We start from the raw sequence: 18018 nt of genomic DNA on the forward strand, positions 1-18018 counted from the left end.
GTTTGTCTTCTGGCAAGTTTATCATTTTGCAATGATGTAAGAAAGATTATAAAAATAAAGAAATCAAAATGTCTCTATGGGCTTGACCCACCCTGCATTTTTGAAGACTGCCTTTCTTGATTCTGGGCTCTTTTACTGTCTCTTTGCATTGGTTGGAAATGAGGATATCATCATGAATAAGGGAAGATTCTATATTATTGTAGTTTTCTTTTTCAGAGCTGGATTTGGATGATCCTCCAGGAGTGAAGAACTCTCTGAAGCTGGAGGATAATACTATGGATGGCTCCTTTGACAGCAAGCACAGCCACTATGTCTTAGGCCACATAGCTGATTGTACTGCTCTCAGAGAACAGATTGGGCAGGGGAAACAGCTCATCCAAATGATCCTCTCTCTCTTGAGGCCCATATGCAACTTCCTGGGCCTTGAAGCTCAGAGCTCAGAGGTAGTCACAGCTGCACCTCCTGGGTTTACCCTTTCTTTGTGCCCTTTGTCCTTAATTCCACTTCCTTCTCCACTATTTTTGTGGCCTGCATCTCTCAATGACAGAGAAAGCATCTTCCAATTATTCTAGCCAGACCCTTGCTTCCCTATCTTCTGATTCATTCTAAGTTCCACTCTGTTGTAGATAAGGTCAACTCAGAGCCACAGAGAACTCTGTGAAGCATTGCCACCATTCTAGATAAAGCATTTGTTAAGTGTTGTGGAAATAATGTGGAAATCAGCACATATAATGTGGAAATCAGCACACTATGGTAGTTTATCTGTTACAGTCATGCTGGACCATGTGGACAGATTAAAATCAATCAGATGGACAGGTACTGAGAGATGGATGTGCATCCATAAAGACCTTCTGTGTGGAAAGAGTAAGAACCTGGCCACCACAGCATGGAGCAAGGGGAGGGAAGCCATCTAAAATGCCTCTCAGAGTGCCTCTCTGTTGAGAGACAACAAGGGCCAATGGCTTGCTGTCTGAGCCACCAGAGACCCATGGATGAGTAGACAGAGCCTTGCTTCCACGGAAGCCCCACCTTAGGGCAAGACACAGACCCCTATTGATAAACCAACTGAGGGGCCACAGACCTAATGTGAGAAGTCACCTCTTGTGTCTTGAGTTCACTGGTGCATAGGGGTCTTTTATTGGATGCAAGGAAGGTAAAAGGTCTGTAGAGGACATGACATGGGACTGGGCTTTGACAGCCTTATATAGGCTGTCCAGGTAGAAGAGGCATTCCAGGTACAGGTAGCAGGAATTTAGTCCTGGCACCTCAAATGGATGAGCTAGGGTTTTACAGGTTCAAGCATCCCATGCTTTGTGCCTCATTGACAAAGAAAGCTTGAGTTGTGTACAGACATACAATGTCTTCAGCCCTGAGATAACTCAGCTTCAGTTGTGAAAATGACTGCCTCCTGCCTTTCCATAGGCACCAGGCAACAAATGTTTCCTTGAGCTAAAAAGCAGTGCCCATGCCATGCACCACACCCTAGAGGAGTAAGCCTCCCTCCTGACCATGTTCTGGTGAATAGCTTTACCAAACTTCCATGGCTCCAGGCTACCTAGAAAAGGAGTAAGAGGCCAGTGTTGTCAAGGACTAGTTCTTTCTGGAGAGCCATACCTGGACCTACAGCATATTTAAGGACTCAAAGTCTGTTTAGTATGCTGTGTACAGAAAACTTTCATAAAGGTAATCAACAGGCTTCTTGGCATCAAACCAGACATTTCTACTCCTAATGTTTCATAGTGGTCCTGCACCTCTTCTCCTTGTGAAGTTAGACCTTATTTATATATTTTCATAAAATTGTAAGTTTATAGGTAGATTCTATTAACTCCTCTATTCCTCATCAGTTATCTTTGAGTGCCCATACTCTAGGCAGACTGCACCCACATCTCACATCTACCTGGAGTCTGGAGTTTCTTTTCTTCCTTACCTGCAAGATATCCCTTCTCTTTTTCCATCAAAACTGCTCAACTGAAACAAAGGCAAGCCCCTCACCAGCCTCACCCTACCATCCACCTTCCTTTTGGACAGACTCCCATTGTCCAGTAGTTCCTCTTCTCCCCAGTTATGGGCACTTCTAGCCACTTGTTAAATTCACTTATTGATTCTGGCACTTCAGGCTTTTCCTATTAGGTATAAAATCACCTGTAGGCTGTTTATAGGACTTTTTATCAGATTGAGGTGTTATCCTTCTAGTCTTCATTTGCTTACCACTTAGAACATGAATGGGTGTTGAATTTTGTGAAGTTCTAGTTATGCATCTATTGAGAGGGCAAACAGTTTTCTTAATGTGATTAATAGCAACATTTAATATTATACTGTTAATAGTAATATAGTACTCCTGAGATATAACCTTGGTCACAAGGTATTATCCTTTTTAAAATTTTTTGAAAAGCATATAACAGAATTTTTTTTAAATTTATGGTCAGGTTCTGTTGGGCAACATACATAGTTAAATAAATTAAAGATGTGCCCTGGCTGTGAATTTCCACTCCCCTCAATACAAGTTCTTTGAATGGCAAAACAAAAAAGAAGATGCAAGCAGGGAAATGATGGAAAATGAAGACGATGTCCCTGCCAGAGCAAAGATGCCTCATTCCTTTCTCCTTTTCTGGCTCCCATGTCCCTCATGTCCAGAGAACAAGTGTGGAAGAAAAAAGTGCAAATTACCGATACAGAATTAAAATCTCACACAGGTCAGCTGATAAGGATAAATGTTTCCCCAGCCTTCATCACAGCCCAACAGGGATCACAACACCACCATGCTCCTTGGACTGGGCTTCCTGCACTGAACTCCAAGGTCAGTGCATACAGGACTGGAGAGGGTCAGTGGCTGGAATCACCACCACCAGCTCTGGAGAAAATACATCAGATACCTCAAATCCTTTGTCATCAGTAAGAATGTGGCAAGCACACACCTTCCATGCATTTGCAAAATGATACAGGAGCCCAATTTTCAACTCTGTCACAAACCCACCTCACTTGAAAAGGCTGGCACATGTCCTTGCCTGTCTCAATTTTTTTTTTTTTAACCAAATCAATATACATTTCTTGACCAAGAAGTAGATATGTAGAAGAACTGAGCTGGATGGAGTCAAAGTTTTTAAGACCATTCAAAAGACCTCAAGTTTCAGCAATAATAAGATCATGAGGCCCTATGATCACCCCAGGACCTGTGTTTGGGGTTTCCTGTAATCCAATGCTTAGAGCAAGTCCACTGGGCAAAGGACCTCCAGTTGAAGGGCTGTTTCTGCCATGCAACCAGCGCTGGCTTCATGAAAGAAGGTTTGGTTCATAAGTAATTGCTAGGGAGTTTTAAATTAAAGACTCTCATTACCTTTAATACCAGCTCTGAGATGGCTTCTCCTAGCTCCTGCCTCCAGCCACCTAAAGTGGTGGTGAGGTTTACTGAAGAGGGTAGTGAGATAGAGAGAGAGAGAGAGAGAGAGAGAGAGAGAGACAACACGCCAGGAAGTGGGCTTTTATTGGGGATCAAAAACTTCCAGGGGGGGCTGGGGATGTGGCTCAAGCGATAGCGTGCTTGCCTGGCATGCGTGCGGCCCGGGTTTGATCCTCAGCGCCACATACAAACAAAGATGTTGTGCCTGCCGAAAAACTAAAAACTAAATATTAAAAAAAAAAATTAAAAAAAAAAACTTCCAGGGAAAATCTCATCCAGTGAAGATTAAATGGGGCAGCATCCCAAGGTCAGGGGCAACGCTTGGGTCTTCAAGGCAGTGGCCAGACACGCCTCTGCATGGACAAGCCCTCAGACCTGGAAAAGGGTGGAGAAGGCTCTAACATGGCTGTTTCTAAGCGTCTCTCACCCAGCCAGGGAGGTAACTCAAATCACATGCAAGGATGGTCTCCCATAGCTGTGCATCTGGAGGAACTGGATGGGAACAGCACAGCTGAGGACAAACCTGAACTGTCATCCAGTGAGAAGAGCTAGAGGGGACCCTGTGGCTCCCCAGTGAGGTATGGAAGATCAGAATTACTAGTGTTTCCCACACCAACTGAGACAAGAGCCTGATCCTTGGCCAGGTGACTTGCAGGGTCAGGCTGTTTCAGTATTTTTTCCTCCGGGCCATTAGAGAGCTTAGTCAAAATTCTCAGAAATCCTGTCCAAAGGAAGGCCACCGTGTTGCATGACTTGGGCTCTTCTCTGGAAGGACCTGTGCCCACAGGACAGGGCTGTGTGCATCCCTGCTCCTCTCCTAAAGGTCATCAATTCTGTGCCCTTAGCAAAGCTTTGCTGCTTTTGTTCACACTGACAACATACACACTGGAGGGAGACCATGCCACAGTGTTGACAGAGGAGCTTCTGGGAGAGACCAGAAGAGCACTGGAGTCAAGACTGTAAACCATACCCAGTGCATTCCAAGTCCAGCTGTACCTGCCCAAGCAGAGACTCATTGACAACAAAAGAATTCTAGAGAAATTCTCCATGCACTGTAAGTCTCGCTCACTTAGCAGTCGGGCCTCACTGATTCCAGCCTAAGGGAGCAGCTATGCTGTTTTGAAAGAACCTTCTCCTCTTTCCCTGTGAGCACAATCCAGACAGAGAGAGAGAATAGAGAGAGCCCTTGGCCAAGACTGCTGCCACATAACTGTAATCAGGGCTGAAGACACTCTGGTACAGTCAGAGCTGCACTTGAATCCAGGTGCACTGAACCTCTGCTTGAGGGCATTTGTCTGAAAATCAATGATTTTCAGCAAGTCATCATGGGAAGAGCTCAGAAGTTCAGTCCTTTCTGGGTTAGATCCAAAGCAAAAATCTTCCCCAATAGCTCCATTTCTCACACCACACTCTGATCAAATGTCCCTGAAATGACTTTTCTTGTCAAAATGCCCACTCATCACACATTGCTCTGTGCAAACAACATCATGGTAACTGAATCCTACAAATGCTGTCTTTATGCTTTCTTGCATAGATCCCAGAGTTCGAGGGTCAGGTCATGACTTCTTGAGACATCCATGCATTGTCCAGCAGGAAATCAGCAGGGAACACTTTCCCACTATGTCCTGTGTGCATGTGCCATAATCAGTAATCATCCACAGTCCAGATTCAACTTCCAAAATTATTTGAAGTTGTAAGCCCCAGCACTATCAAATGAATCCTAATGATATGTATAACTAAAAAGAACCAATAAAAAGTAGAAAAAGAAAAAAAAATGAAAATTCAATGCTTGGGGCTGGGGATGTGGCTCAAGCGGTAACACGCTCACCTGGCATGCATGGGGTACTGGGTTCAATCCTCAGCACCACATAAAAATAAAGAAGTTGTGTCCACCAAAAACTAAAAAATAAATAATAAAAATTCTCTCTCTCTCTCAAAAAAAAAATTCAATGCTTGTAATTCCAGCATTACTACCAGATAGGGAGCCTTTGAACTCATATTTGTCTCCAAATGCTTCCCATAACTTAACATTTCCATTTACCTGTGGCCAGTAATAGGGAACCTGCACTGAACTGCACAGCATTAACTTCCCCATCATGTGCATCAAAGACACATAGGCAATAGTTGGTACTCTCATATGTTTACCAGAACCAGGATGAGGATGCACATTGTCTTGGGGGACTGGAAAGGGAGAGACAGAGCATCTCCCAAAGATCTTAGTTATAGAATCCAGAAGGCCTCCAGCAGGCTGTGAGAGTCACTTAGCAGCTGCTCTGCTGATAGCTTGCACAGGAGAGATCTCCTCTGTGTGCTCTGTCCCATCCACAATGACTTCAGTGTCATCATCCTGTTCAACGGGCAGTGGTTCCTTTGTGGCTTCGGCAAGCTCTTTCTGCAGCCAGGATTGCTGTCTCCTGGAGTCCTTTTCCTTCTCTGCATTGAGGGAGCTGCCTTCCTGGGCCTTCTTGGCCATCTGCCTAGTGACTGGCTCCTGGTTCTCTGTGGTAGTTTTCCTCCATTTCTCCTCCAAGGCAGCAGAAGTGACCTGCAGGGCATCATATTTGTCCTTCAAAGTCTGGTTGGATATGTCAACATTCCATGTGCCACTGTGTCCAGGAACTGCAGGATTATCTCCCCCAAAGACTTTCTCTGCATCCAGTTCCAGCACCTCAGCTCCTCTGCAAGGTGGCATGTCAGCTGGAGATGCAGGCAACACGGAAGCCTGAAGAAGGGGCATGTTGCCACAGCACCTAAGGGACTCCTATCCTAGTGGAGGCCTGCGACCACAGCATGAGGGGACCAAAGGAGGAGGGAAGGACAGCAGCCCCAGAGATCGGCTCCACACACAGGTGCTCCCAATGCCATGTCCATTTTGTAATATTTTGAGATTTACTTTCCTAATATTTGGTGATGTTTATTGTGTCTCTGTTCATAAAGAATATTGTCATTTTGTTTGTCATTTTCTTATCTCAAAATGTCCTTGGGATGACTGAGGTCCTTGCTTAGCAGTAGAATCCTTGACTGGGGTTCACAAGGCCCTGGGTTTGATCACCAGCACTGAAAAAAGTAATACTAGTTATAAGTTTTAATAAAACATGTAAGTGTTGTTTGAGCATTTTGTGACCAGGATCCTTCTGACCTCATATTATGGATTTGGCTGTATCGTATATCCAGGGCATATTATCAGAAAACTTTGGATAAGGTTAGTATTATTTCTTTCTTAAATATTTGACATAATCACCAATTAAGTCATATTTTTAGGGTACATTTGATATGTTTTTATAAATTTGGTTATTATCACATGTATATAGTTATTCAGATTTTTCACTTTTTTCTGGTATGAATTTTGATTATTTGGTTTTCAAGTTTTTTAAAAAAAATATGTTGTCATTGAACAGGAAGGCATACAACATTACATTAGGATCTATTGAGATGCCTTTTGTATTTGGTATTGCTTATTGCGCTTCTCTCTCTTGCTTGGTCTTGCTCTCAGCTTTTTGAAGAATCATTTTCTATTTTATTGTTTTTTATGGTGTCATCATTTTCTATTTTATTTGTCCTCCTATCTTTATTATTTCCCTTCATCCATTTACTTTGGCTTATTTCCTTTCTTTACTTGTAGCTTCTCAAGGTGGGAGCTCAAGACATCCTTGATTTTATGTGTCTTTTTCCTAATGTAAGCAGGTGGACATAGAAATACTCTTTTAAGATCTTCTTCATCTAACTACTATTGCTGTTGCTTGGTTGAATCTCAGTTATCCTTCAGCTCAAAATAATTTCCAATTTCCCTTGTAATTTTTTTAACACACATGTATTTTTAAAGGAAATACATTATTCAGTTCCAAAAGGTTTGGTTATCTTTCAGATACTTACATTGTTGACACATAATTTAATTCTGTTGTCAAATAATATACACTGAAAAAAGTTCTTAAGAAAATCTTGAGACTCACTTTATGATTGTATGAGTTAACTTGCCAACACTATGACAAAATACCTAAGATAAACAACTTCAAAGAAGGAAAAATGTGTTTAAGCAAATGTTTTGAAAGGTTAAATCCATGGATTCTTAGCCCCTTTCCTTTGACCTGTGGTGAAGCCAAACACTTTGGTTGGGGTCATGTGGTGGATCAAAGAAGGTGTTCACATCATGGTGTGTGGGAAGTGAGAGAGCAGAAGGGGGCCCACGTCCTTATTGCCCCCTTCCAGGACATGCCCCCAATGACTTTACTTCCTCAAAATAGGTCCCAGTTCCCAAAGTTTCCACCACTCCTAATAGAGCCATCAGTGAGGAACCCAAAATTCAGCACTTAAGTATGTGTGGAAAATACAAGATTAAAACTATAACCATGATGTACCTTACAGTTTACTTCGGTGAATGTTCCATGTAATCCTGAAATGAATGTGTCTTCTCTATCTGCTGGATATAATAATCTAAATATCCTTGTAGTATTTAAATCCTTTATAGACATACACACTATTTTCTTTTCTTATAGTTGTTCTACCATTTACAGACAACAAATGTTTAAAACTATATAGTGATGGTAGATTTCCTTTAGTTCTTGTCATTTTTTTTCTCTACATGTATTTTGAAACTCTTATTTTAGGTTCATGCACATTTATGAATTTCATGTCTTCTTAAAATATCAATTAAATTTTAGTCTAGATTATAATTTTAGGACTCTTCTGGTTAAGTGTGGTGATGAAGAGATGGAGAGGAACTGGTGGGTTCCAGCTTTCCCTTGCTCTCCTCCATCTGCATGGAGCTCTCCTTCATGATTGCTGCCAGCAAAGACCTGCAGTGGCATGAGACCCATACCCAGATATCTGGATGCAGAACTCACCTATGTGAGTCCAGCACTTCTTTCCTTGAGGTCCCACTTGAGTTAACTGACATATCAGCTCTATGCATTACCTTCATTACCTTCTCAGTGATTCTTCTGACTCTCCAACTCCACTGTTCAGATCCTCTCTCCCCCAATTCTTCCTCTAATTTTTGAAAATGTTATTCTCTGAAAAAGTAAAAAATGTAATATACAAAATGAGCAATACAATAAAGTGGGTGTGATTTTTTTCTAATGTGAATTCAACTGCATTAAAGTACACACCAATAACTGGTGAGACATTTTTTTTTTCTGCCTGTGTAAAGATTAGTATTTGACTCAGGACTGGGAAAGAAGATCCATCTTCACTGATGTGGGTACATATTATTCAATTCATCCACAGTCCCATAAAAAATAAAGATAGAGAACTGAGCATGATGGCTCACACTTGTACTTCTACTTCTTGAGAGGCTAAGGCAAGAAGATCTCAAGTTCAATGCCAGCCTGGAAAACTCAGTGAGACCCTGTCACAAAATAAAATAAAAGTGGCTGGAATGTACCCCAGAGGCATATTGCTTGCCTAGTATGTAGAAGGCTCTGGAGTCATTCTCCAATACTGCAAAGAATAATAACAGCAATAATAATCAAGATGGAGGAATAACTAATTCACTTTGTCTTCTGGAGCTGGGACCTCCATCACTTCAACTCTGCAGTGAAAGCTCCCCTGCTTCTTAAGCCTGTGGACTCAGACTGAATTACATCTGGGTCTCCAGGTTTGATGGCATATCATGGGACTTCCTGGCCTTCCCAATTGTGGGTCAATTCTCATAATGCACCCTTTCATATCTATATATCTTATTGGTTCTCTTTGTGGGGGGAGAAACTCCCTAATTGCTGGGTTAATCCCAGGGATGCCTGACTGGCTCTCTGTAAAATAATCAATTGTTGTAATTCACTATGTTGATAGTTAAATACTAAAATTACATAATGATATCAGTTGGCATAGAAACTGTATTTGACAATATGTATTGCACTACCCAATTTTAAGACTCACTACAAAGCCACAGTTAACAAGATATTGTACTATGGGCAAAGGGATAAACACATAAATGAAAATAACAAAAAAATTAACCTACACAAAGAGGGCCCCATCAGTATGGTCAATTGATTATTGACAAAGGGGCAAAGGCAATTCAGTGAGAACATCTACTGGTGATAAAAAAAAATAGCATATTAGGAATAGAAGAAAAAATTCTCAAACTGATAAAGGATATCTATGAAATGGAATAGCTAACATCACACTCATCATATTTCCTGGGGAAAACCAAATGCCCTCCCCTCACACTGGTTAAAAGGCAAAGTGGCCACCCTCACCAGTCACATCAGCATTCTCATCAGTCCTAACAATGAGATAGTGCAGAAAAAGAAAGGGCATCCATTCTGGGAAAGGCAGAGATAAAACTTTTGTATAACAGATGATATGATTGTCCATGTAGGAGATCCCAAAGATTCTTGATGGAAAACTCCCCAAAATATTAAAACTAATGAGCAGGATTAGCTGAATTGTAGGGTGCAATGTTCATGAACAAAAATCAAATGTATTTCTATTAATAGCAATATATATAACTAGAAAGCAAACTTTTAAAATCAATACCATTAAAAATTGTTTCCCTAAAATGAAATACTTCAAAAAAAAACATATTAGAGTGTATAAATGGCAAAGGATTTAAAATGGATAAAATAACACCTAAATTAGGAGATATAATGTGTTTATGGATTAGAGGACCCACAGAGTAATAGCTGAGTAATATCAGTACTCACCGGAGGAAGAAAAGCTGGGGCTTGATGGAGCCTGAGAAAGGGCTTGCAAATCTAGGGCAGGAGAGTTGGGACTTATTCATTACTGTGGTTCCATGCAGTAATGGTGAGCACTCTGGACACTTTTAAGTCCAACAATCAGAGTTTAATTCTAGGTAGAACCTTTTGTCTAGTTGGGGTAAAGCCCATTTTCTCTCACTCCTTAAGTGAGACTTGGTTTTCTCTCCAAGTTCTACTTGAGGGGACAGGCAGGATTCAGGACAGGGAAAGAGGCTGCTCGTGACAGTGGCTGCTCCCTTAGTCCTCCGTGGTCTCCTGCTGTTTGTCCACTCAGCCCTGGCCCCCAGCGCTGTCCCCAGGCTCCTCATGAATTCAGGTGCCTGAGGTCCCAACCACTGGGAAACTGTATACTTCGAATCTGGGTGTCCAAGCTTGGGACATCCTGTCCCCGGTGACTCTGAGGGCTCCATGCTTGCTGGAACTGGAAGTCTCCACCCCGTGGCCAATGGGCCCCATGACTCTGTCCCCAGGTGACCCTAAGTCACTGACCACCAAATCCTTCGCCAGGACACCTGCTTCTATTTGGACCTATTGTGCTATTTCCCTTCAAATAGAAAATACTTGAAATAGGAAAAGGTGTTCCTTAGCTCAGAGGTGGGATGATCAGACTCAGTTTCCAGTCCTGGGTTCAAGCGGGTTGGGAGCAGGTCAGTCAGTTGGTTAGATTCTTAACTGTCACCCAGTTTTACCGGAAGAATCGTGCGCTTCCGAGTGTCCATTGAGGCCAGTAGGGGGCGCAGGTGCCCAGGATTTTGCGCCTCAGTGTAGGGGATCCCCGCGGAGTTCGTCTGGGAGAAGGCGAGAGGAGCCTGAGCAGCGCGCCCAGAATCGCAGGGTTGATGCCCTTGGAGATGGTGAAAAGTTCATTGTGATTTCCTCCTCTTCACGGAGAAAGTTAGAAAATTAGAAGAGGACTTGGAAGGAGCTTCCTATCTAATTAAAATGTTCCCCACCTGGCTCTAGACAGCCCTTTCTTTTTTAATTCCCGTGGATAATGGTTGCTTTTTTGAGGGACTCACTTTGGAGCATCTGAAAAGAAAGAGTTGGGAGCCTTGGACAGTCGTGTAGGGAGGGGATAGCAACAGAAAGGAGAAAGAAGAGGGTCTACCAGCAGGGAGCCAAGAGGGTAGTTTTCAGTTTCTGTTTTTATTTTTTTGGGGGGAGGGGCGTGTCTGGGACTGAACTCAGTGGCACTCAACCACTAAGCCATGTCCCCAGCTCCATTTTGTATTTTATTTAGAGACAGGGTCTCACTCAATTGCTGAGGCTCCCTTTGAACTCATGATCCTCCTGCCTCAGCCTCCCCAGCTGCTGGATTACAGGTGTGAGCCACCACTCCTGGCAGTTGCTGAGTTTTGAAACACCAGATTATATATGTATATATATATTTCCATAAATAAGATTATATATATATATATATATATATATATATATATATATATATATTTCTTATTTAAGATTAAATAAGATTATACATATAATCTTATTTATGAAACATCAAAAAATTTAAATTGAGCCATAAATAGAAAATGTGTCCCCTCACACAGCTATGTAGGTAGGAAGCCTGGAGTGTCCTATTCTGCCAACCCAGAGGGTCTCTCCTCTCCGGATTGCATCTGTTAGTATCCTGTGAAGACAGTGCCCTTTGGTTTCATCATCCTGCTGCCTCCACTATCCACTACCAGCCACAGTTCCAGGGCTGGAGATTGATCCACAGTTGTCCACCCAGTTGTCTTGCTTGCCTAGGCTAAGTGGACACCCTTCCTGGAATCACATATCCAGTGTCCTCTGGGGGTAGTGAGCCAACCACAGGACTACTGATCGATCATGACTTTTATAAAAGAACAGGCAGCAATTAGCAGGCTCTTAAGCTTTTTACAAGAGTGGGACCATGCTGGCAAAGTCACAAGGAATCACATCCTCAACTACTTCATTCAAACCAACCAAGGCAAGACTTCTCCTGAATTGAAGCAGAAGTTTTGCCAAGGATCCAGCTTGTTCCTTGTAAGCTTGATCCTGCCTTAGAAGCAGGGGAAACAATAGGAAATTTCAAAAGGAAGAGAGAGAGAGAGAGAGAGAGAGAGAGAGAGAAAGAGAGAGAGAGAGAACATTTTTAAGAGAGCTTTTCTCTTGCTATTCTCTAATATTTTAGAACAGGATATTTGATGAGATAGATATATATATATATATATATATATATATATAATCTCCCCAAAGTCAAGGAGTCCATCGAGTTCCTGTCTTCCCATCCTGTAAGGGTGTTCCCAGTCTGACCTCTATCTCTTTTTGCTCCCATCAGAGTTGAAGTCGGTATTCTTTCTTAGGGCTAATTCTCATTTGTTCAACATTTGAATCCTTTCCCATCTCCTCAAGGATTTGATTTTTTCTCTCCTGTAGTTTTCCTCTTTGCCTCATGACCAGCTTTTTTCATCAGCATTTGGTATGCTGGAATCTCTTTTGCCTTAAAAATAAAATTAAACCCATGCCTCAAACGTAAGTTGCACCAGATCCTGCCCTTCATAGTGAAGCTTGTTGAAAAGGCTATTCACTCTCCCTGTCTCCACATCCTCTCCTGGTTCCTCCTCTGCCTACTGCAGTCTAATTCCTGTTGCCCCAAATCCACTGTTGCTGGTCTTGTCAAGATTACCAATGGTTTTCTAATTGCGGAGCCCAGTGACTACATCCTCATTCCTTATACATGAGCTGGGTGGCATTTGTCAATCAAACTTTCCCACTTCTCAAAACACTCTTCCCTGGGTTTCTGTGATGCCAAGTCTCTTTGTTCCTCCCTTTTTTCTTCTTTAAAGGAATACTTTCCCTTAAATGTTGTTGTTCCTTGAGACTCCATCTATTGTCCCTCTTTTCTGCTCACACCATCAAATTCTCCCTAAGTGTTCTCATCCATTTTCATGATAATTTCCCTCTGGAATCTGGGCTCCATATTTATATATCCAGCTACTCTCTCCACTCATGCCTCAGGATGACTCTCATATTTCTGGCTTGGGAAACGAGGTGAATGGGAAGAGAACATTAAAAGAGGAGCAAGTTTGGGTGTAGTTAAATTTGATTTGACATGCTGAGTTTGAGGTTCCTGTGTTCAGGAGCCCTGTAGGCAGAGCAGGGCTGAAAGCAGATTTGGACATCTTTGAGGTGGTTTGTATTATGGTAGGATCTGGGGATATTTTTAGTCTGTCTGCCTGTGGATTCATCTCAGACCATTTCATTTGTTTTGTTTTGTTTGGCAGAACAAAGGATTGAACCCAGGGTCACCGGTCACCGTACTACTGAGATATAACCCGAGTCCTTTGTATTTTTTGTTTTGAAAAAGGATCTCATTAAATTGCCAGAGCTGGCTCTTGGACTGTAATCCTCCTGCCTCAGTCTTTCAGATAACTGGCTTATAGGTATACACCCTACACCAGCTCAGACCCTTTTATTATAGAGTTTTCCCCTTGTCCAAACCCTCTCCCCTTCTGAAAACCCCCTTCTTATTTGACTAATTCCTACTCCCTTATTCAGACCTCAAATTAAACATCAGTTTTTAGAAAGCCCTTCACTGAGCCTCAGACTACCCAAGAACCTGAGGTTCCTATTATCTGTTCTCACAGCCCTCCCTCTGTCCTGATAGTCATAACATCTGATTGTTACTACCTGCTCAATATCTCTTTCACCCCCACTGAGAGACCAGGAGCTGCATCTGTCTCCTTCATTGTTCAGCTGTGCATTTCTATTATCTAGGAGGGCTGGCACTTGTTTGCTGAATAAAGGAGTGAATGAAGCAGAGAGTCTGAAGCTGGGCAGAATTGAAGGCTTAATTAAACAGATCTGTTTTTTTCTTCCATTTAAGTCACTGATAAAATTATTAAACAGCCTGGTGTGGTGGCACATGCCTGTAATCCCAGTTACAGTTTTGCTGGGGTGGTAAGTTCACAAGTTCTGGGCCACCTGGGTGGCTTGGTGGGACCTTGTCTCAAAATGGAAAGTCGGGGCTTCTGGAGATGTGGAGATGGAGCTCCGTGGTAGAATGCTTCCTTGGAATGCATGAGGCCCTGAATTTGATACCCAGCTCCACCAAAATAAACTTTTTTAAAAGTAAAAAATACTGAGGATATAACTCATTGAGAAAGTGCACCTACTTTTTTAAAAAATTATTAATCAGATTAAGGCCTAGAACACAGACCAAAAAGAATTCCTCTGAGTATGTCTCTAGGTTTATCCTAATGTCATCCTTTGGTGTACATAAAAGAGGTTTAAAATAAAGGTTAAGGTTGGGGACATAGCTCTGTGGTAGAGTGCTTACCTAACGTCATGAAACCCTGGGTTTTAATCCAGCACAGCAAAAAATTAAAAATAACAAATACAAATTTTTACTAGTTTACCTCCCTACCCCCACCCATACCCCCAGGGTTCTGACTTAACAGATTAAGTATAGGGCCCTGAACTTTATTTCTAACAAGCACTCCCAGTAACTCTGATGCTACGGTTCACAGATCATGCTTTGAGAAATGTCAGTACCTGTAATCTGCTTTCTCAACCTTCAAGTCATGACACTAAGCTCACCATAATTATCAGCAACCTCTGTGCAGCCAAATCCAGACTTCCAGTTTTCTTTCCTTGTCTTATTTAACATTTTCCATTTGAACACAGGGGGAGGTAAATGAGGCAGGATCTCAGATGCAGAGTCAGATTCTGTTTTTATGTAAAATAATGATATTTGATTCATCATGAATTTTATATTAATTTGATTATTTTAAATGTTGCATTGAAATATGATTTTATTGATGAGTTTTTTTTTTGGGGGGGGTGCCCTTTACAGTGGTGATTTACTACTGAGCTATATCCTCATTTCTTTTTATTTATTTATTTTTTTGAGGTGGAGTCTTGCTGGTTTTCAAGGACTGGCCTCAGACTTACAGCTCTCCTGTCTCAACTGCCCAAGTCACTGGGATCATAGGTGTCTGCCATTGCACACAACTTTGGTGCCTCTTTAAATTTGAGATCCAAGGCAAGTGCTGTGCCTCTCTCACCTCATCTAGTCCAGCCTATGGCCACTGCTTCTTCTCAGCTCTCTTCTTCTTGTCCTTCTTCTATTGCTATTTCTCTGACTCAGCTGCAGAATTTCCTCCCACTCCTAAAATGTTAGTGTTTTCAAGGATTCTGTGTTCAGCCCACTTCCTTTCTTACTCAGTCATTGCACTTGTGCTAGGCATCACCATTCTTCCCCACACCTCAGGTGCTAGTAATAGTGCCTTACATTTAGTGGACATTCTGCTAATGCTTATGCAATGACTGGATGACAGGCCTTCAATGTACAGCTGTAGATTCGGTTCCTATAGCCAGAATTATTCATTATCTCCTAACTTTGGGCAGGGGGTACTGGGGATTGAGTCCAGGGGTGTTTGACTACTGGGCCACATTCCCAGCCCTTTACTTATTTATTTTATGGTTTGAGGCAGGGTCTCCTTGGGTTTCTTGGGGCCTCCTAGGTTGCTGAAGCTGGCTTTAAACTTGTGGTCCTCCTGCCTCAGCCTTCCAGGCTACTAGGATTGTGGGCACGCACCACCACGCCCAACTCATAATTTCCTAACATCTGTGATCCTGTCACATAACAGAAAAAACAGAGAGTTGAAGTGATAGAGTGTTTTGAATTAGAGATCCCATGTCTCCTCCCCAGCCCTGCAGTTATAGTGAATTTTGGAGGGAAACAAATCAATACAGCACCATTAACTTTTGCAAAACTGACTACCACTTAAGCCTAAATCTTTTTTGTTTATTTTGAACTTCCAGTATAGATAAGTTACAACTAAGGATTTATATATTATAATAACAAAATTAAGTTGGGTGGCACATACCTGTGGTTCTGGTGGCTCAGGAGGCTCAGGAAGGAGGATCAAAAATTCAGAACCAGCTCGGTGGCTTGGTGGGACCCTCAGCAAATTAGGGAGATAAATAAATATATGGATATTAGAAAGAGCTGGGGATGTATTTCAGTGATGAAGAACCCCTGGGTTCAATCCTCCTCAGTCCTGCCAAAAAAGAGTAATAATGGCAAAATTATTAGTTACCATTTAATGAGTTGTTTTTCAATTTCTAGGCACTGATACCAATATTTATCTCATTTGACATTAACATTATCCTAGTAGGTGACATTTATTATAGACAAGAAAAAATGAACCTTGGAAAGATTGAGTAATTTACTAGTAAATGGCAGAGATAAGCCTTGGAATGGGTCTGTCTGCCCCAAAGCCCATAGGCCATCCATTGTACTCCAGGGTCTCCCACTAGGTAGGCAGTGCAAACCCACAACTCCACCTGCAACACCATACAGGGAGACCACCCACATCAGAAGCCTCACCCACTCCCTATGTCTATAGGGAGAAAGGCCTGGCAGGAAGAGCTTGGGCTAGCCTGCTCAGGTTCAAATCCCAGTTCCACCAGTTCCCTTTGGTAACTTCATGTTACTACTCATGGAGTAAATGGAAATACTGACAGTGAGCACCAGAGAGCTGTAGTGAGGATTATATGAGACAATGCGAGCAAAGCAGTTAGCACAGTGCCTGGTACTTGTTATCTACTGCTGATACTATGGCAACCTTCTAGAACTAAATGATAAAAATAATAGAACCAAAATATGTATAGCAAGTGACTATGAAAACAAGACCAGTCTAGTACAGATAGAAAAGATGGTGACAAAAGTTGGTTGGCCTAGCTGGTCACTGAAGAAAAGGAGAATGCACTGAGTCAGAAACAGGGCAGTGGTGGGGGAACAGGGAGGGGATAAGGTAGGGATAAAGAGACTGCCATAACCTGGCCCCCAGCTATGGTGGCAACATGCAGGGGAGCCTAGCTCTACAGCAAACACTGTTTTTGCAGTAAAGGGCCTTTCCTAATGAACCAATCTGTATTTACTTCTATTGGCATCCTGGGAACCAGGGTGCAGCAGAGATAATTTGGCTCATACCCCTACACTTCCCCCAACAAAGCATCATTACCTCCAACCCATTACATTAGCTTTTATCAGTCTTGAAAGCTCTCAGTCATCCTCCATGAGCTGTAATAATTTCAGCTAATTTCTTAAAGTGTTCAAAGAGTCTGTGATATGTTATGAGCCTAGTAATTGTTGACTGGTTCCCTTTCTATTGTGGCTTGATTTCATACCTTGTATCCAAGCTGACGTGTGCTCTGGGTGCTATATTAAAATGAGGCTTTTGGCAGAGGCTCACATTTTTAAAATAAACATTAAATATTGAGATTGTTTTAAATCTGAATTTAGTTTTTTTTTTACCATCTCCTGTTATTATTCTTATTAAGCCATACAGTTCTTCATAAGGACAGTAACCTCCAGCATAAAACTTTGAGCAAGTACACAATTGAGAATTAATAATGAAGTTGAAGTCTAGGAATGGGACCCAAAATAATGAACTATACTGAGATGCAAGAGTGCAATGATCATGGTTTAGAGAGACTTGAGAACTTGACCCTCAGCTTTCTCCATGCACCTTTGATTTGTACGAGCATCCTTGCTCTCTAGGGAGCCTGTCAGAGCCAAGGTGGCTAAACTACCCTGGAGGAACTTCCTGGATAACAAGGAATGACCCAGCACCTATCCTCTGTGTGTTGCCTCTTCCCTTTTAGCTGGTGGCTCCTCTCAGAGTAAAGGGTGCACTCCAGCTGCTTTGTTATCCTGGACCTGAAGGGTTACCCAGAATCAGGCACAGGATCTATTTCTCTAGGAAAAACCACCCTCAAAAGCATTCTTTGACTTGTTGTCCAGCTATATGACTGGCTCATGTTTAGAAAAGTTTGTCAGGTCCATTGGCATCTTCTTATCAGCTGTGGGCAGGTGAGTTCCACTCTAGAAAAGTTCTAGCCTCTCGTGGTATCCTGGGCATTCATACCACATGGGATTCTAGGTATCTGTAG

The 18018-nt window shown here is 42.2% G+C and overlaps 1 pseudogene; it reads right to left on the reverse strand.

Annotated features, from left to right (window-relative positions):
• Positions 1-4224: 4224 nt before the first annotated feature.
• LOC143404119 (autophagy-related protein 16-1-like) lies at positions 4225-6134 on the reverse strand (annotated as a pseudogene).
• Positions 6135-18018: the final 11884 nt, after the last annotated feature.

The sequence above is a fragment of the Callospermophilus lateralis genome, chromosome 7 (assembly GCF_048772815.1).
Source record: "Callospermophilus lateralis isolate mCalLat2 chromosome 7, mCalLat2.hap1, whole genome shotgun sequence".
Classification (NCBI taxonomy): domain Eukaryota; kingdom Metazoa; phylum Chordata; class Mammalia; order Rodentia; family Sciuridae; genus Callospermophilus; species Callospermophilus lateralis.